Source organism: Pongo abelii, chromosome 4, assembly GCF_028885655.2.
Source record: "Pongo abelii isolate AG06213 chromosome 4, NHGRI_mPonAbe1-v2.0_pri, whole genome shotgun sequence".
NCBI lineage: Eukaryota > Metazoa > Chordata > Mammalia > Primates > Hominidae > Pongo > Pongo abelii.
The window spans coordinates 156,126,012-156,147,450 of record NC_071989.2 but is presented as its reverse complement, the minus strand read 5'-3'; the positions used below and the strand labels follow the sequence as shown (position 1 = coordinate 156,147,450).

General features: G+C 39.0%; 1 protein-coding gene and 1 long non-coding RNA gene across 5 annotated transcripts in view; one reads left to right on the top strand and one right to left on the bottom strand.

The window, feature by feature from the left end:
• Positions 1 to 21,439, top strand: part of JAKMIP2 (janus kinase and microtubule interacting protein 2) — a 198,408-nt gene that overhangs the window by 86,379 nt on the left and 90,590 nt on the right. The window lies entirely within an intron of this gene.
• Positions 7,975 to 12,499, bottom strand: LOC129059570 (uncharacterized). Its single transcript, XR_008525547.2, has 3 exons — positions 11,423 to 12,499; positions 11,159 to 11,296; positions 7,975 to 8,143 (listed from the first exon to the last, which is right to left on the bottom strand). It is a non-coding gene; the product is annotated as an uncharacterized LOC129059570 (long non-coding RNA).

Below are 21,439 nucleotides of genomic sequence, written 5' to 3'. Positions count from 1 at the left end.
ATGATGTAAGTAGGTGAGAAGAGCTGAATGACTACTCACCATGATCTCATCAAATGTCACATGTCTGATAATGGTGAAAATGTATGGAGGTTTACAATGTGCCAATTACTTTGGTATGTATTTACATGAACAGTATTAGTTTATTAGATGCATCCAAACAACTACTCTATGAGGCAGAAATTAAAAGCTGGGCAGAGAGATGTTAAGTAACATGCCCAAAGTCACACAGTAAGAGATAAGAGCTGGCCTTTAAGCCTAGGGTCTGACTCCAGAGTTCTTGTCCTTAAGCATGAAGCAACATCATTCTTCCAGTAATTTTTATGATATGTGAATATCATGTTTATAAATAGCTAACTTTAAAGATAGGAAAAAATGTATAATTTTACTGTTTCCCTCAAAAATGGTTTATAATTTTAGATCATATACAAAATTGATGGCACACATAATTATGATTGTGCTGTTTGATAATAAGATATAAGATAAAAAGCATTCATTTTCTCTAACAGAAATTATTTGTTTTCATTTTTCACAGTTTTACAGTGATTATCATCAGTGTTAGTGTTGACAGATTTCCGTGATATTGTGAACTATTTTGTCAATCTTATCATTACCCATAGACTTTTAAAAAGACCATTGTTCAAATCTAGATGGAGAAAGAGAGAGCAAGCTTTATTATGCTTTCAAATGGACCGTTTCTGCATGTACCCAGGCCAAAATTACAAGTGCTGTACTCTCTTCTTGTCATTCATCAATCCATTCATTCATTTACTCTTTCTTTCATTTAAAAAATGTTCATCATACTGTTTTTATATTAGTCATATGAGCAAACACTCTCCCTACTTTCACAAGTCTTTCATTTTAGTGGGAGAGATAAATATTGATTTAAAAAATCAAATATATAACCACAAGCTGTGATACATGTTATTTAGAAAAATAGCTGATATTGTGAAAACATGCACTAGAAGAACCTAGCCTGATCTGAAAATATCAGAAAGATCTGTATTTATTTTCTAGAGCTGTTGTAACAAATTACCACAAACTGGTGGCTTAAAACAACAGAAATGCATCCTCTCACAGTTCTGGAGGCCAGAAGTCTGAAACTGGGTGTCAGCAAGCTTGGTTCTTTCCGGAGCTCTGAGAAGACTATTCCATCCTCACTTCTAGCTTCTGGTAGTCACTGGCATTCCTTCATGTTTTTTGATTTGTAGACACAATGCCCCAATCTCTGCCTTCGTTTTCACATGACATTCTCCCCTGGATATATCTGTATGTTTGTGTCTAAATTTTCCTTTTTAAAAGGACATCAGTCATCTTGATTACATTTGCAGAGACTCTATTTCCAAGTAAGGTGACATTCCTTGGTACTGGGAGTTAGGACTTAAACATGTCTTTTAAGGGACATGACTCAACCAATAACAGCTTCCTTGAGTCAATGACACTGGAGCTGAGATGATTAGAATCTATGGAAGACAGGACTTTGCAAAGGGAATGGGACATGTAAAGGCCCCAAAACAGGAAGAAGCATCCTGTTTAAAGACGTGAGAGAAGGACACAGAGACAAACACATGCACAGGGAAACACAGGAGCAAAAAGTCTCAAGGAGTCACCCACGGTGCTGTTTATCCACTCCCATGCACAGACTCCCTTCCCATGAGGAGTGGACATCACAAACCTAATCGCCTTTGCTCCAGGTCTACCTCCGCTGACCAGCCAGCACCCTCATGTGCCCTTGAGTCAAAAGAGAAGCAAACACTCCTCTCTTCTGGGCTAGACTTTAGGAGAGAAAGTCTGTGTGTACAGAATCCTTCAGGGCCAAAGCTTGGGTTGTGCTACATGAACACAAGGTTCGGGAGAAGGCTTGGGTTAAATCCCAGCTTTGTGCAGCCTTGGGTAAGTGCACAATTCTGAGCCCCAGTTATTTCATATAAAGGGTGAGGTGAGTATAGTGTCTGCATCATATTCAAGTATTTTGTAAATTTCAACATTAAGGAGAAAGAATGCTACTTGGAATAGGGAAGATGAAAAACCCTTGGCCTTTTTATTATTATTATTATTATTATTATTATTATTATACTTTAGGTTTTATGGTACATGTGCGCAATGTGCAGGTAAGTTACATAAGCATACATGTGCCATGCTGGTGCGCTGCACCCACTAACTCGTCATCTAGCATTAGGTATATCTCCCAATGCTATCCCTCCCCCCTCCCCCCACCCCACAACAGTCCCCGAAGTGTGATGTTCCCCTTCCTGTGTCCATGTGTTCTCATTGATCAATTCCCACCTATGAGTGAGAATATGCGGTGTTTGGTTTTTTGTTCTTGCGATAGTTTACTGAGAATGATGATTTCCAATTTCATCCATGTCCCTACAAAGGACATGAACTCATCATTTTTTATGGCTGCATAGTATTCCATGGTGTATATGTGCCACATTTTCTTAATCCAGTCTATCATTGTTGGACATTTGGGTTGGTTCCAAGTCTTTGCTATTGTGAATAATGCCGCAATAAACATACGTGTGCATGTGTCTTTATAGCAGCATGATTTATAGTCCTTTGGGTATATACCCAGTAATGGGATGGCTGGGTCGAATGGAATTTCTAGTTCTAGATCCCTGAGGAATCGCCACACTGACTTCCACAAGGGTTTAACTAGTTTACAGTCCCACCAACTGTGTAAAAGTGTTCCTATTTCTCCACATCCTCTCCAGCACCTGTTGTTTCCTGACTTTTTAATGATTGCCATTCTAACTGGTGTGAGACGGTATCTCATTGTGGTTTTGATTTGCATTTCTCTGATGGCCAGTGATGGTGAGCATTTTTTCATGTGTTTTTTGGCTGCATAAATGTCTTCTTTTGAGAAGTGTCTGTTCATATCCTTTGCCCACTTTTTGATGAAACCCTTGGCCTTTTAAGCCTAGCATGGTTCATCCAAATTACTTCACAGTAACAGAAGGAGCTGGGTGGGGAATGGGGGAAACTATTAATAGCATTCCCCAGTCTGTGTACCATGGAGGAGGTGAGAAGGTTAATAGTAACAATAACATTTCATCTGTGCACAATGGAGAGGGTGGGATAGCAAATATTAATCATTTTAATAATGGAATATATTTACAATGGTTTATGGGTAACAGTGTTTTCTCATATACAATCGTATGCAATGCTTGTGTCTCCTATCCCACTTTTAAAATAAAACTCATGTATCTGGGGGATGAGAGAGTTTTAAAATACCAAACTACCTCCCTATCTGCTAGCACTTTGACTGGAGTAGTTCATCACATTAACCAATCTTGAGAAGGCTGAATGAGTGGGTGAGATAACCCATGAGGAAAAGGAGACCAGAATAGAGCTTCAGACTCCTACCCCCAGGAAGGTGTTGGAGACAGGGGAGAGAGGAGAAATCCCATTTTCTCCCAGGACCCATCCTGTGTACCCAAAGGGTCTCAGCATTTCCAGCAACAGATCCAGGTATATAATTTGTCAGAGTTGTGGTCAAGGTTGGGTTTATCCTGCAGAGGGCCACACAGTATGCATCACGCAATGGCCACGAAGCACTGGAGAAGGAGCTACACACTCACCTGAGACACATTCCCCAGAGGGTTTGCAATGAACCTTGTGAGGCATCCAGGAAGACTTTTTGATCCCTCAATGAGATGGACCCTGTTACCTCATATATCTTTCCAAAATGTTTTTATGCATGTATGTACCTATAGGTCCACATAGATGTGTGTACATATGTGCATATATATATATATGTATAAAATCTCTTTAGTTTTTTACATGAATGACATTATACTTTGGACTTCATTCATCATCTTGCTCTTTAAATGTTTTGAGGTGCAACTACCCTCATTGGTTCATGTAGATCTTCCTATGTGTTTTTAAACTATTGCATAGTAATTTATAGACTGGACATACCACTTTATTATGCTGGTCCTTTTTTTATTTTTGTTTTTTAAGCTTTTTTTAGGGACAAGGTCTCACTCTGTCACCCAGGCTGGAGTGTAGTGGTGCCATAATAGCTCACTGCACCCTCAACCTTCTGGGCTCAAGTGATCCTACTACCTTAGCCTCCCAAATACCATGCCTAACAATTTTTGTTTGTTTGTTTGTTTGTGGAAACAGGGTTTCATAATGTTGCCTAGGCTGGTCTCAAACTTGTGGTCTCAAGCGATCTCCTCGCCTCAGCCTCCAAAAGTGCTGGGATTACTGGTGTGAGCCACTGTGTCCAGCCCAAGCTTTTCCCCTTTACATGGACAGTGCATTGTTTCTAATTTTCACTATGACAGTGTTGCACAGGTGTGGGCTAGATCGTCATGAAGTCTCTCATTATTACCTTTTAACATACTATATAACTTACATAGTTATCTTGCTGATTTTTGTTTCACTCTGCTAGAGTATAAACTCCAGGAAAGCAAGGATGTTTGTTTATTCTATCCTCAGCTCTATCTCCAGCCCCTAAAACTGTGTATGCAGTGAATATTCATTGAACAAATGTGCTATAGCCGTATTCTGCAGCCACATATAGTTATGGTGTAACTATTATCCTCTTAATAGGAGGACAGCTCTCTAAGGGCATGGACACCCTCAGAGTGTTTTAGCTGCAGTGCCTGGCACAATGCCCTGCTTGGAGTGGGATCTTTATACATTTTAGGAACAAACAGTAACGTGTACTGTTTAATACATCATCAGATCAACGTGGCTCTGCATCTCAGCTCAACTTACTGATCCCATGATTCTGATGAAACATCCACCCAAAAAGGATTACCATCACCTTTCATCTAGTCCTATCACCACCTCCCTTGCTTCCACTCTGGTCTAAGCCGCTACCGTCTCCAAGCTGGATTTTTGCAGTGACTTCCAAACCAGTCCGCTTAATTCCACCCTTATGCTCAGTCTTCTCCTTTTACCAGAGCAGTCAGAGTAAAATGTTAAAAGCTAAGTCAGATCAGGACACTGCCCCTCTCAACTCCTCCTGTGGCTTCCTACCCACTCTGAGTAAAAGCTTAAATCAATGCAAAATGGCCTAAAAAGCACAGCATGGTCTGTACACACTGCCCTCCCATTAATGTCTGCCCTCTAGTTGGCTGCTGTCCTAGCTCACTCATTCCTCCAGGCTCCCCGGCTCCCTGAAGTTCCTGGAACTTGGACGTCTGTGCTCACTGTGGATCTGTTGTAGTATTTCCTCACTACCCTGGCACGCTTTCCCCCCAGGCATCAGCCTTTAATCAAATAGCAACTACTTAGGCTTTCTCAGATCTAAAATCACAGCACCACCTGGATCCTTCCCGTCGACCTCTGTTCTGTATTATTTTTTCCCATAACACATTATTATTATAATCTAGCTCAATATATTTACTTAGCATGCTTATTATGTGGGTCTCCAACTAACATAGCAGCTCCATGAGCCAACAATATATGTCTGTTTTATTTATTCACTGTTGTATCTTCCATACCAAGTACAGTGCTTGGCAGCTATGCAGCATTCAATACATAGTTGTTGAAGAAGCTGATTTTAGAACAGAGCACTTAGACACGTACCATGTGGAATGCTTTACCGGCTTTATTCCACGTATCTTTCGCCACCATCCTTTAAGGGTGGGACTATAGTGATGCGGTTAAGAGAATGGGCCCTAGAGTCTAACAGCTTAGATTAAATCCTGTCTCCATTGCTTACCAACACTGAGCAGAAGGTCAATCATTTATCTTCACTAAGTCTTTGTTATGTGAATGATTAAAAGGGAAATATTAATGACTATTATTTATTATTATTAGTTGCATTTAATCAGACTCTATGAAGCAACCAGTGCAACATCATAAGAAGTTTTTCAACCACAACCCTAGATTTAGGCACCAAATCCCCTCTTATTTAATTATCTATCTCATGTGATCATTTTACGATGCAATAGCTATGTTGTGCATACAGTTTTGCAGGATTAAAGCACTCCCTTGCCTGAACCCTATTTCACATAGGAAAAATATTAACTGCTAGTTTATAACCACCCTAAAAAGTGGGATTTCTAAGTGAAAAGCCCTAAGCAATTAATTCAATCAGTGCTCAGAACATTATGACAATGAACAATACATAGCCTTCTGTTAAATCTTCATAATGCTCTGGACAGCAAATGTGTTTAGTGGCCTTACACTTTGACTTCTATAGAACAGGACTTATTTGTAAGTCATCTGAGTGTTCTAAAGGCAATAATAGTTATGAAAAAGAGTGTTGTCTTTCTGGTCCTAAGGGAAAGACAAGGATCATGCAGCGGTTAAAACAAATGTTTTGGAATCAGGCTGAACTGATTTTAAATTTTGTCAGACACATCACAGGCTCTCAAAAAACATTAATTGAGTCAATGAATGACTCCTAGGCATACAAGTTGCATGACATTGGGCAAATTTAAAAGTTTTCATTTTCTCTTTTATGTAACTGAAAAATGATACCTACCTCATGAATTTGTTTTAATAAGTTGAGACATGTACAGTGGTAAATACTGTGCTTGGCATGTAGAAAGATTGTAATAGAGTTATTATTAAATAGCTTCTTTCCATTCTACAGTTGAGAAAATAGAATTGTCTTCTCCCAAATTAAATGTTTTACCTGTCGTGTGAGGTGTAAGAATAGACCAGTTTTAATATCAGATATAAAAATGAGCCCTTTCGAAATTCTCTCCTCCTTCTGCATGTTACCTGCAACTCCAAGCTAATCAATAGTCTTGATACATCCATAATTCTTACCAAATTTTCTTACGTAATATTTACTCAATTCTTCTTTATTGCCAGGACCACAGGGCAAATCCTCTCTCATCTTTCAAGACTCAGTTTAGCCATCCCTTCTGTTAGACACACCCTCTGTCCTTCCCAGGGAGTTGGAGCTCCTCCTCTGAGTACCAGTAGTGCCTGATTTGCTTCTCTGTTGCGGCACTCATTACATCTTCAGGCCTGCAGTTCATTATTTACATGTTGGTCTCTCCCAGTGGGGAAGAGTTGTAGAGAGGATTCATAAATCATACGTTCAGGGCTGGAAGATGACTTTTAACACTCACCTCAGAGCATTAAAAAGATAATGCATGTAAATAGATTTGCACAGTGACCAGCAGTAGTAAATGGTCAATAATGATAATTATGATGATGATTAGCAGTAGTAGTGGTAGTATTCATCTGTCACAGTAGGAGGTGAGTAAGTGGATGAACAGTAATTATCCTTACAAGTGCTATGATGATCTAGAATATTATAGGCCAGGACTCCAGGGCTTTGGAATATCAAAGATTGCTTACTATACAAAAAGAAAACAATGGGTCCCAGAATCTTCTGAGATTTTAAGATATGTAAGAAAAAATTATGAGCCCTGGAGATTTGTTTTTCCTAACAAGTTGTCTATAGAAATAGCTTAAAACTTAAAATGAGAAATTGTAATTCCTAGTTTCATGTGCCAGGTAATAAAGAAAATGCTTGGAGGAAAATGTGTTTCTCAAACATAAATTTCTTACATTTGGAAATATATTGCTCAATTTTTAAGTATATAAATACAATTAATATACTACAGAGTTTAATGTGGATAAAACAATATTTGGTTTACTCAATGGTAAGTGACACTTCATGCTGTAGTCATCTGTGCTTTGGAAGAACAACATTAAAATTTTGTGGGTTTAAGGAATTCTTTACTCTTGCCAATGATAATTTCATTTTGGCTTCATTCAGGTACCCCTTCAGCAAACATTTTAGAGTTCCTACTATGAGGCATCGTGCTAAGCACTGCGGATACAGTGGTGAACAGGCCCAGGGAAATCCCTGCTTCTATAGAGCAAATATGTGATAGAGACATTGAAGGGAAAAAAGTGAACATTATAGGGTATCCAATTTATTTCCTTGAGTGATTTGTACCCGTGAGTTTGGTAAGATATGTGTGAGAGAGGCTGGCTTCCCCGAGAAAGGTAAATTTGATGGAAAACAGTGCCCCCCCACAACACTGATTTCCAAAAAAACGATTTATTCAAGTTCCAATCTAACTGACTGCACAGTCCCTTCATGAAAAGAGACTGGCATACATTCAGAAGTTTGTTCTGGCCTTGTTGATTCCAATTAAGTCAGGTTTTGCAGAGTGGACAATTGTGCTGTGACTCGCTATGACTAATGGCTGGTTCTCTGTTCAATGAAGAAGAGAGGCACTTTAGAGCCCAAAGCATTTCAGATTAGGAACAAGGTCCCTATGTTTGCATTAATTCCAGCTTTTCATGATGTTATGTCAAAAGCATGGCCATTGTGTTCCAGCCTCACTCCTAGCTTTGGCTGCTTGTCTACCTTATTTTCCTTTTGCTTCACTTGTCCTCACTGAATTCTGTGTTTTGCTTCCCACCGTACCCGCCACCCTGCACTATGCCAGAAACATTATTTTATTCTGATTATAGAAGCTATACAACAATTATAGAAATCTTAAGGAAAAGAAAAGCCTCAATTATTTTAAATTAAGATCTCTAATGATCTGCCATTCAAAAAAATTACTGCTATTTGAACACCTATCTTTATATATATAAACATACACGCTATCTACTTCATTTTAAATGCCTTACATCACATTATGTTGAAGTTTATTTCTATAAAGTGCTTAGAAATTGCTTTCAAATAAGTTGTGGAATACATTTTTTCAAGTAGGTAAATCAATAAATAGTAAGAAGATGGTACTGCTTTCCCTCAAATATGATTTCTGTAAAAACAAACTGAAGTATTTCTAGTACAGTGTTTCTGGTACAGTTGGGCTTACAGGCTCCGGAGTAAGGCTAGCCATGTTATTATGTACTGCCTTTTCTATTTACCACCTACAATTTTGCACAATCTATATTTCTTCTTTGAGCTTCTTTTTCCTTAATATAATAGTTAATATAGATCATTTACTGTAGTGCCTAGCTTATGTTAAGCCCCCTGAAAATATTAGCTTTTCTTATTTTGAAACACATGGGTGACTCCTTTGATCTTACTGAGTTCATTGATGTTACCTACATTCTTCCAGTGTCCCTTACTGAGAGTTGGGTATCATCTTCAACCTTTCCTTCTCTCTTTGCCTATTGCCCAGTAATGAGCACATTATATAGACTTTTTCTACATTACATACTAGCTTGAGAGAAGCACTAAGAAGCTTCAGGCTCAAACACATTCTAATTATGTCATTTTGCTAGCACTGTGACTTTGCATAAGGGGTTGACCTCCTATTAACTCAAGTATCCCATCTATAAATGGGAAATAATAACTCCATGTATCTCACAATCTTGTTTTAAGTATGAAATGGAAGGATGCACATAAATTGCTACATTGTACAGTGGTCAGCACACACTAAGTGCTCTCTAAAGAGAAGATGTGGAATGATGAAGAAAATGATAATGGTGAGATGAGTAAGTTCCTTTAGCTTAGGAAAGAGAAAAGCCCTTCTACCCTTCCATCATAATCCAAGCTTCACTTTTTATTTCTGAACATTTGCAATAGATTTCTATCAGGACCTACAGCCTCTAATTTCTTTCTCTTCACTTCTGCTCTGCATATAACTTCAAGCTTAGCCCTTCTTAGAAAAAAAATAGAGCATGCCTCTTCTCTTAAAAATATTTATCACATTCCCAGTAATTATTAAACCAAGTAAAAATTCACTATCTAGGCAGGCAAGACGTACATAGCTTGCCTCCAGTTTATTTTTCTAACTGCACATCTATTGGTTTCTCAGATTAAACTTTCCATACCAAACACAGTGATCTACAATTTATTCCTCACACTTACCTCCACTTGCCCTACCTTTTTAACTTTCCTCAATCTCTTCTATTCACCCTTCATTTCCCAGCCTTAACCATAAAATCTTCTGTTTTGGTGAAGTCATCTATTTATTCAGAAGAATTTTTTCAGAATTTACCTATGCCCAATATTATATTAGACACTGGGATTTAACAGGGAGCCAGATATAGTCTTGGCCTCATGATACAATTCCTCTTGTTCTCAGTGTGTGTGTGTGTGTGTGTGTGTGTGTGTGTGTGTTCTTCGGCACTTAGAATATGCAGGCTTTTTTGGTAGATACATATTGTATTATTTTTAACTCTACCACAATGCCTTGCACATAATTATGGTCTAAAAGATAGCTGATGGTCTGATTCCTGAAGTGATTTTCCTGTGGAATTTGGCCTATGTGGATAGGTTGACTACCTTCCATTAGTCAGCCTAACAGTCTTGCTTTTAAGATCCCATCAACTGGACAGAAAATGTAGGTGAGCACTGACCCCTGGGACAAAACTCAAAAAAGAATCCTCAATGTTAAAAACAGATCTGTATTGCTCTGTAATTTATTCCTATATTATAGATACCATAGTATAACATAGGGAAAATACTAATAGACAGTTTCTCTTATGTAACGTATGGAAAATTAAATGCAATTCTTTATAATAGAACTATATAATATATCCAAAAGCTATTTTATCCAACCTTCATGTACTTTTACTTAAGTAATATTAATCTGTATACATCTTTATATTGAAATTGTTCTGCCTTTTTTAAGTAGCAGGCACACATTATTCTCCTATATATAGACATTTCTGCTCATGTCTGACACCTTGAAAAGGTGGCTTTATGATAGCTTTTTAAGAAAATTCAAGACCTTTGAAAACAGTCACTAAGGAAACAACAGAATAGGTTATATATGTTTCACTTATGCCTAAAATAGAAAATCTTGCTGTCGGTTATAAATATGTTCCATGAAAGCCACTCCCTCCAATAATTTGGGCATTTTCTTTAACTTTACATGCTAGGGATTTTTGTTGTTGTTGTTGTTGTTGTTGTTGTTGTTTGGTTTGGTTTTGTTTTTAAGACAGAGTCTTGCTCTGTTTCCCAGGCTGGAGTGCAGTGGCATGATCTCGACTCACTGCAGCCTCCGCCTCCCGGGTTCAAGTGATTCTCCTGCCTCAACCTTCTGAATAGCTGAGATTACAGGCATGTGCCACCATGCCCCGCTAATTTTTGTATTTTTAGTAGAGATGGGGTTTCACTATGTTGGCCAGGCTGGTCTCAAAGCGATCTGACCTCAAGTAATCTGCCTGCCTTGGCCTCCCAAAGTGCTGGCATTACAAGCATGAGCCATCACACCTGGTCGCCAGATTGTTTTTAGTAACTGTGCACATATACAGCAATTACCTGCTTTAGGTGGGAGCTCTGATGCATGTTTCTTGCTCTGCCTGACCTTGAATACATAATTGCTTCCCGCTCTGTTTGAGATTTCTCCTTCATGTCCAATGAAGTTGACACTTCTTACTCTGTAGCAGCTGTAAAACACTTTGAATCCAGAGAAAAAGTACAATAAAATAAGACTATATGACACTTAAAGACTTACTTTGTTAAATTCATCCTAGCAAAAGCCTTCTAAATCCAGACAAAAGAGTACAATACAAGATGACTTACCCAGTGCTGAGGAGTGAAATTAAGCTTGATACTATGATGGATGGAGGCAAGAATTAAGAAATGTCAGCAAGTGGCTTAAAGAAAAATACATTTAATTTTATTGTTTATTCCAGTGTTACATCAAGCTTTAACTTTTGCCTGAAACAGCCATTCAAGGGCTCCTGCAAAATAAAAGAAATTTCCCATAATAAAGCTTGTTATAAATGGTCTCTGTAGAAATTACAAAATATGTCATTCAATCTCAGTGTTTTCCTTGGATCTGGATCAATGTTAATTAGATTGAACTTCATGGTAGTCATTGTTGACAGGTACAATGAGCACAAAGATGAATAACACACAGTTTTACTCTTAACTGGGACTCAGTCACCTGAATAATAACTATTGAATAGTTTTCATTCTGTATATATACTGGATTATGGCCACATTCTCCTAACTGTTCTTTGCATACCTGTGTTCACCTTCTTAGTTCGTTCTACCTTCTACTGCCAGAGGAATATTACTAAAACCAACATTTCATCAAGTCACTCCCCTGTATGAAATCCTCCAGTGACTACACATTGATTTGTGGATGAAGTCCATATCTTTGACATAGTTTAGACTACCGTCTACCATCTGCCACTGCTTACCTCTCCAAGCTGACCTTTTGCCATTTTTCTATTCACTCACAAAACTCTTGCCAGTATTTCTCTCCAGAGCATCATTCTTTTTCTCTTTTACCTCTAGGCCTTCATGCTCAGCATTCCTTCTGCCTAGAATATTCTTCTTTCCCACCATAACCCTTTGCTTGCTGGTTCCTTCCTTCTTATTTTACAGATCTTAGTTATATATGTCACTTTTCTTTTTCTTTCTTTTCTTTTTTTTGAAACAGAGGTTCATTCTGTCACTCAGGCTGGAGTGCAGTGGCATGATCTCAGCTCACTGCAACCTTGACCTCCCAGGTTCAAGTGATCTTCTCACCTCAGCCTCCCAAATAGCTGCGACTACAGGCATTTGCCACCATGCCCGGCTAATTTTTTGTATTTTTTGTGGAGATGAGATTTCTCCATGTTGCCCAGGCTGGTCTGGAACTCCTGGACTCAAGCGATCCACCTGCCTCAGACTCCCAAAGTGCTGGGATTACAGGTGTGAGCCACCACACCTGGCCAGTATGTCACTTTTCCTAAGGAATCTTTCCTGACTCACCGAGATTCCTATGATGCCCATCTCCTGTCCTCTGTGTGATTATCACACTGTATTAAATTGCTGATTCCTCCCCTGGGGTGGGCAAGTATGCTGTCTCTCTTGCTTAGCACAGACATGTCCTCCACCAGGCACTTCATGAACATTTGTATTTTAGTGAGTTAATAAATTGAAGAATCAGTGATGAATGCTGTAAGAAATATCTTCAAAGTGAAAATGAAAACCTGGATGAAGGAATAATTTATTCCACCTGGGGTATGGTGAAGAGGTATGAAGAAAAGTGATATGACATGACATTTGATCTGGCCCTAAAAGATGAGTAGGATGGCGTTCACCAGGGTGTTGAGGGAGGAAAAGGGAAATCAAACAGAATTGCATGAGCAAAGTCAAGGGTTTGCTTAGTAGATCAGTTCTGGATGAATACTACTTGCTTTGGATCTCAACTTAGACATTACTTCTACCAAGCCTTCCTAGCAGTGCCCCTTAAAGAGGCTGGATGTCTCTTGTATGTGTGCTGAGTGCTTTCTCTCCATACTTTATGAAGCATATTTCAAATGTGAAGTTTTAAACCTGAGATCCAAATTATTTATTTATCATGAGTAATAACTTTTTGGTTATATTTATATAGCATTCTTTTCATGTGAAACAGTGTATTGACATTAAATAATTTGTAACAACAACTATTATGATGATGTGATAAAGAGAGCGATTTCATACACTAGGAGAGAGAAAACAAACCAAAAGTCATACAAACCTGGAAATTTACAATCCAAAAGATGCAAAATTGCTACTATGCTGAATGTGAATATTTCACATTCATTTTTCTCTAACTGACATGTAATGAATTAAAACTTTTTGACTCTATAGCCATGCCACCACATTCCCTTTATGAAGAGAAGGTAGAACTTCAAGCTTGGACTGGCTTAAATAGCAGCCCTCTCTCCTTTATATTAAATTTTTGGGTCAAATTTATGAATACACAGTGTGACATTTTTCCTGCGTGGAGAAGGGTTTAACAAGTAACAGGATGTCACTGCAGGTGACCAGGAATAAAGTATGCAAGTTTACTTCATTCATTTTAAACACTAATAGCATCTCATTGAAAAGCATCATCTTTGGAAAAGAAGGGAGGCTTAGAAGAACTAAGAAGGCTTTGTTAGAATTGACATATCCAAATATTAATTATAGAGAAGGGTTGAAGCATTTAGCTTCATACATGCGAACGCTAGCTATTTTATATAACAGTTGCTTTCACATCACAATGCAGTGGCAACAGCCATATTGGAAACCTTGAGATTAATAATGACTTTATTCAGCTTATAGCTTGGGGCAGAACCAGCTACAAAGCCAAGACCCCTGGGAATACTGACCCTGTCAATGTAGGTCCTATTTCCCCAGAAGCAGAAGCGTGAATTTCTTTAGTCTCTTCAGGGATCTCTGTGCTTTCTCTACCCTGTCCTTTTAACACAAAGAGGTGATAAATCAGTTTCCTATTCCCTCTAAATTTAAGATGATGTTTAGTGGATAGTTAGGCCATAAAAAAGGAAATATAACAATGATAATAGTAATTTGCTAGTTATTTTATATACTTCAACTCATTTATTCCTTGAAACAGCTCAATGAGGTAAATACGGCACTTTTCCTATTTTACAGTGAGGAAACAGAAGCTTAGAGAGTTTAAGCAACTTCTCAAGAATATGCAGCTAGGAAATTTTATTCAAAATGAGTTTCTGATTTCAAATTCCAAACTCTTAACTGTTACTAATCACCATTCTATTTTGTAACCCCAGCTGACACCTTTCCCACCTCTGTAGCCTATCAGCAACGAGAGCTGAATCCTGCCCTCTCTTTAGGAAAGTGTTATTATAGCTAAGCCTCTTTGGAGACTAACATGTGTATTTGAGTTGCAGCTCTGCCATTTCTTAACTGTGTAAGTTTTTGCAAGTTAATTAACCTCTTTGGGCCTCAATTTCCCTATCTAAAAAATAATAAAAGTAAATGTCTGCAAAGTTTAATTGGAATAGTTCAATGAGTTAACGCCATTGCCTGGCACAGAGTAGGAGCTCCATTAAGGTAGGTAATATCATTCAGGCTCAGCTCAATGCCATCCTTTTTATGAAGTCTTCATGCTTTATCACTCCACTCTGAGCTACATTCATAGCATTTACTATTCCCTGCTTTCTAGAATTAGTTTTCTTTTTGCAGATGTTTGTCTCCTCTTTAGGTTGGAAGCCACCTAAGGGTGGGAATGATACACTTTTTAACATCTACCAAAAGCCAAGAAGAGTATTCGGTAAATAGTGGCCATATTTTCTTGACCACATGTGGCTACATTTCTGACAAAGAATTGTGTGGTGTTTTATGATGTGAGAGTCAGTAGAAAATGTAGTTGGAGGCTGGGCGTGGTGGCTCACGCCTGTAATTCCAGCACTTTGGGAGGCCAAGGTGGGCAGATCTCTTGAGCACAGGAGTTCAAAACCAGCCTGGACAACATAGAGAAACCCCATCTCTACTAAAAATACAAAAATTCGCCGGGCATGGTGGTGCATGCCTGTGATGCCAGCTACTCGGGAGGCTGAGGCGCGAGAATTACTTGAACCTGGGAGGCAGAGGTTGCAGTGATCCAAGATTGTGCCACTGCACTCCAGCCTGAGTGACAGAGTGAGACTCCATACTAAATAAATAAATAAATAAAAATGTAGTTGGACATCAAAACAGTATTTCTAGGATATTTTTACTTTCCTGGACAGAGTATACAACCAGGATTATAACCTAAGATCGATAGCATGAGTTCATCACATTTTTTCTTCTGAAAAGTTTTTTTTTAATTTTCAATTTTTGTGGGTATGTAGTAGGTATATATATAAATGAAGTACATGAAATGTTTTGATACAGGCATGCAATGTGAAATAAGTACATCATGGAGAATGGGGTATCTATCCCTTCAAGCATTTCTCCTCTGAGTTGCAACTCAGTTACACTCTTAGAATCATCATTTGTAAATACTTACAAATTGATTTGATGTTTCCAATTTCTTGATTTTAATATTGCAGTATTTGTCATTAAAAAAGAATAATGCTATTATTCACAATAACCAACATATGAATTCAACCTCAGTATCCATCACCAAATAAATGGATGAAGAGAATGTGGTATAAAGTACTATTCAGCTTTTAAAAACAAAGAAAATTTTCATTTGTGACATGGATGGACCCAGAGGACATTATATTAAGTAAAATAAGCCAAGTACAGAAAGACTAATAGTGCATGATTTCATTTATATGGAAAATCTGAAAAGGTCATACTCGTAGAGTAGCAGGGAGTGGAATGGTGATTAAACGGGCCGGGGGGTAGCCGGGTGCGGTGGCTTACACCTGCAATCCCAGCACTTTGGGAGGCTGAGATGGGCAGTTCACGAGGTCAGGAGTTCGAGACCAGCCTGAACAAAATGGTGAAACCTCATCTTTACTAAAAATACAAAAATTAGCCAGGAGTGGTGGTGCATGCCTGTAATCCCAGCTACTCAGGAGGCTGAGGCAGGAGAATGCTTGAATCTGGGAGGCAAAGGTTGCAGTAAGCCAAGTTCGCACCACTGCACTCCAGCCTGGGCAACAGAGCAAGACTCTGTCTCAAACAAACGAACAAAAAAAAGGTGAGGAGCAGATGGGGAGGGAAGAATAGAGAGATGTTGGTCAAAAGACACAAAATTTCAGTGAGTTAGGAGGAGTAAGTCTGGATGGAGATCTGTTGTATAACATGGTGAGTATAGTTAATAAAAATGTGTTGTATACTTAAAAGTTGCTAGGAAAGTAGATTTTAAGTGTTCTCACCACAAAAAAATAAGTATGTGAGTTAACGCATACGATAATTTGCTTGATTTAGACATTCCACAATTATACATATTTCAAAACATCATATTGTACACCATAAATACATACTTTTTGTCAATTAAAAAAGAATGCTGAATTGGAATTTTTAGACTTGAAAATTTGTTTGTCAAGAATGGATTTGGAAGCTGCCTAAACACTAAAAGATGTAAAAGGACTATATTGGGAGTAGATGATTCAAGATGATTTCAGATGGGGCATCCCACTCCTGGTCTCCAGAAGTACCCTGCCAGGAGGAACCTTGGTGAGGAGGGACAGAGGCTGCATTTGCCTCTGCTGATGTCACTCCTCTTCTCTCAGTGGCTTCTCTCCCTCAAGAGTTTTGTGCCAGTTCCTAAATAAAGGGCTTTTTTAATATATAAAGTCTTCTGTAAGTGTAGAACTTGAGTTATCAATAATTTTACACATCCCTTGTCATTCTTATTCAATTTAAGCATCTTGAAGACAGCGCTTATAGGGTATTTTATTTCCTCCACTGTGGCTAACAGTAGAGATAGAAAGCACTAAATAAATGGTTAGTTCTTGCATCGTGAGCTGTGCAAGAGCATCACTTACATCCGTTTGTTTAATTGCCAAGCAATCCAGTGTCATAGGTACTACATATCCCCGTCCCTCCAAACCCCATCTGAAAGATGAGGAATATTGAGGCCTAGAGAATTAAGTGATTTAAGATCATACAGCTACTAAAGGCAGAGGTGGGATTTAAACAAGTTTGTCTGACTCCGTAGCCCATACTTTTAATCAAAAGTTCTCAAAGATGCCTGTGTATCAGAATCATGTGCCAATTACTACATCAGAATCTCCAGAAGTGGAGCTTCTTATCACTAGAACTCTCAAGTAGATTTTGATGTAACCAGACCAAAGATTCAGGAAGCCCTCCTCTAAAATACTACACTATATTTCCTTCTCAATAAATGTCTGTTAAATGAATGAATGATGCCTGTAATTCTTTCACTAATAATCCATTCTTCCATAAAGGTGTGCTCTTAAGCAACGATCTTCAAAATGCAAAACTTTCTAAGAGGCTGTCTCTAACTTCTCTAATATCTTTATCAGAGATAGAAACCATTACAGAGAAACCCAGCCTCAGTGGCTGTAGGAGGTGCCTGATTAGGGATAGTGGAAGGCCTGAAGAGTAAGCTAAAATTCACATATTTGATGCCTCACAATGTTGCCTGGGGCTACTGCTGCCTGACCATGCAGCTAGGAGCTAGAAATCTAGGGCTCACTTAAAGTTCCTTCAAGTTTTTTATGTTGTAAAGCTCCTGCAGAGATTGGCCCTTAGTGGAACAAGGCTCCTATCCTTCCTCCGGATAATCTGCTGGGTCAGACATCATCAGTGGCAAGGACTCTCGGAGTGTCCGGAAACATTCCACCTGTGTGCAGTGATACCTTCAGGCACTCTCTTTTATTTTATTTTACTTTTTTGAGATGGAGTCTCGCTCTGTCGCGCAGGCTGGAGTGCAGTGGCGTGATCTCGGCTCACTGCAAGCTCTGCCTCCCGGGTTCATGCCATTCTCCTGCCTCAGCCTCCTCAGCAGCTGGGACTACAGGTGCCGGCCGCCACGTCCGGCTAATTTTTTTGTATTTTTATAGTAGAGACGGGGTTTCACCGTGTTAGCCAGCATGGTCTTGATCTCCTGACCTCGTGATCTGCCCGCCTGGGCCTCCCAAAGTGCTGGGATTGCAGGCGTGAGCCACCGCGCCCGGCCCAGGCACTCTCTTTTTGGCACTCAAGAGTGATGTCCCTTGTCATGGCTGGCAGCTTCTGTAGAAGGCTGATCTTAAGCCACTTACACAAAGGCAGCAAGAGGATCCATCAGGCAATGAATGAATAAATAAGATGCAGTTTATCCCTACAATAGAATATTATTCAGCAATAGAAATGAAACATCAGTCCATGCTGCAACATGGATGAACCTGGAAAACATTATGCTAAAGTGGAAGAAGCCAGTCACAAAAAAAAAAAAAAAAGTCATATGATTCCACTTATACAAAATGTCCAGAACAGACAAATCCATAGAGACAAAACTAAGTAGAGACAAAACACTAAATAGACTTAGTGGTTGCCTAGGGCTGAGAGAGCTGGGTGGAGAATAGTGAATGACGGCTAACAGGTATAGAGTTTCTTTTGGGGGTGATGAAAATGCTCTAAAATTGATTGTGATGCTGTTTATGCAACCTTGTGAATATACTAAAAACCACTGAATTGTACATTTTAAAAGTGTGAATGTTATGGTATGTGACTTATATCTCAAAGAAGCTGTGAAAAGAAAAATAAAGCAGCACAAGGAGACAAAAGAGATGCAGTAAAATTAGAGTATAAGAATCATGAGATTGCCAGGCACCCATTACAACTGGAGAAGAGTTTGGAAAGTTCTCCTCCACCAGAGGGGTGTATAGGACCATGGATATGAAGTTGCTCACCGTAAGGCACCCATAGGCTGATGCTATCAATAACTTCCTGTGATGCTTTTTTCTCTTCTGAATGTGCATCTATTTTTTTTCACCTTTTCCTTTTCCTCGCCCTTTGTGGGACTAAGTTCACAATACTTCCCAGGCTAAAAATATATAAAGTCTGGCACATAATATTATATTTTTAAGTAGAATTTTAGATTAAGATGTAAAATGTATCTACTATATCTGTCCCTTTGCACATTTTTGCTACTAGCAATTCTGTAGAACTCATAGTCGTTATTTACAATGGGAGAGAAGAATGTTCAAAACAATAGTAATATTTAAAAATCGGGCATGATTCCATCAATGACTCCATGTGTCAAAGTTGCCACTTTCTTTGTATCTGTTGAGGGCTGTATTACCCCTCTCATGGACCATTAAAGCAGCCTAACTGACTTTCTTCCACCAACTTCCATAATACTGACGTTTACCTTCCTAAAATGCAAATACAAGGCAGTGCAGTCCAGAGAAAAAGAGCTTGGTTCCCAGTCTCAGATTGCTTAGATTTGAATCTGAGCATCACCACCAATCAACTTGGTCAATTTAGTTAAGTTATCTAACCTTTCAGTTAATCATATTTCCCTAAACTTTGTGAGAATTAAGTAAGAACAGTATGTTAAGCCCTTCGTCCAATGATGGGCTCATTGTGAGCAGTCAGTCACTAGCAGCTCTTATTATTATTACACATATGTTCAAATGCTGCCATGTTTCCTCATGCCTGTAAAATCCACTCCAAACTCCCTAGCCTATCATGCAACAACCTTCGAAATCTCACCTCGTCTCTCGTCTTCCATTTCACAACCTTTTCTAAATACACCAGGCAAATTTGTGGCTTCAGGTTTTTGCTCAAGCTCTTTCCTCTACCATTTCATATCTGCATTTAGAAAAGCCTATTCTTCATTCAAGAAGACAACAATGAAGGAACTATGAAGCTCCTCCCAAGCTCTTTTTTTTCTCTGTGCTCCAGCAGCACTTTGGGGGTTTGAGGGAAATTGGCCAAAGAGGGTCAGATTTTATATACAAAGCAAGCAGAACTTCTTAGTGAACTGAATAAGAGAAACAAGGAATAAAATAGAAGAAAATATAATTTCTAAGCTTATATCTGGGACAATTGGACATGTGGTTTTGCCATTTAATCATCTAGGAAAACCTGGGGAGAATAAGGTTTGGGGGGACTAATGTAACAAAGACATCTGTATTAGTTATGCTAGTTTTGAGATGCCAATCAGATATTCAAGTGGATTTGATAAGTAAAGTGTTGTATGTATATACAAGTCTGGTGTTTGCATAATGGAGTGTTGTATGTATATACAAGTCTAGTATTTGCATAATGGTCGGGGCTGTGGATATAGAACTGTGGGTCATAACTATATAGGAGGCTAGTGGAGGTCATCTGGAAAAGCCCAGAACAACAACAACATTTAGAAATCAAATATATAGAGAGAAACCTGTTAGATAGATATATATATATGTGAATTTACACACTCACTACCTACTTGAGTTTAAGTACTATCTTATTTATCCTTTTGCCTATTGGTGCTGGTCACACAAATGTTCAATATGTGCTTGCTGAATTCATTCCAAGACTAAAAGCAAAAAAAGATGGCCTCTCAGAGACCTCGCAGTCCTGCACTTTAATAATTTGGCCAGATTTGCAAAGGAAGCATGAAGGACAACTCCAGCATCTAGCACAGGATGGAATGAGGTGGACAGTTCCATGACTGCTGCCGACAGTCTCATCCTTCCTATCTCCTAACCTCTCCCTTCCCCCTTCCCCCAGGGACACACTCCAAAGAGCATAGCTTCAGTGCTCATGAGCAGATGGCACAAAGCCCAGGATCCCAGCATGCTTGTCAGTGCTAGATACAAGGGTCTTAAGAGAGCAGCAGCTGCCGGAACATATGGGTGGTCAGCAGGAGTTCCCCTTAGCTCTGGCCTGAAGCTCCTCAACATACACAATGCCCAATTTTCTGAAAGGTTGCAAGAGAAGCTTTCTCTAAGATCTTGTCATGTTTTTCCCATTGACTTTAATGATTTAGTATTCCTATTTTTCTGGGCCCCTTGTTCCTATGAAGTATTCAAGAATTTGTAAATCAAGACACATCTGCCTTCCCCCACCCCTTTTCTCTCCTCTTGCCACAATTCTGATTAGGCTTTCATCATTCTTTACCTGGGCAAATTCAGTTGCCTTCTATGTGGTCTCCTTGCATTCATTCTCTCTCCATTCTGCCACCAGAATAACCACACCAAAGTACTGCTCTGTTAGGGCACACACCTGCCAAGAACTCCAATAGCTTCCCCATTGCTTACTGAAAAAAGATTCCAACATTCTAAGCTTGGTATTCTAGGCCTCCCCCACATCTATCCTTTCCAGGAAACCTTTCCAATATTAGCGCCCATCAACCACATTTAGGGGTGTAATTAATCAGGCCCTATTTCTTCCCACAAATAGTCACTGTGATTTCTCTCTGTTGTGTCTCAGCACCTGCTTTTT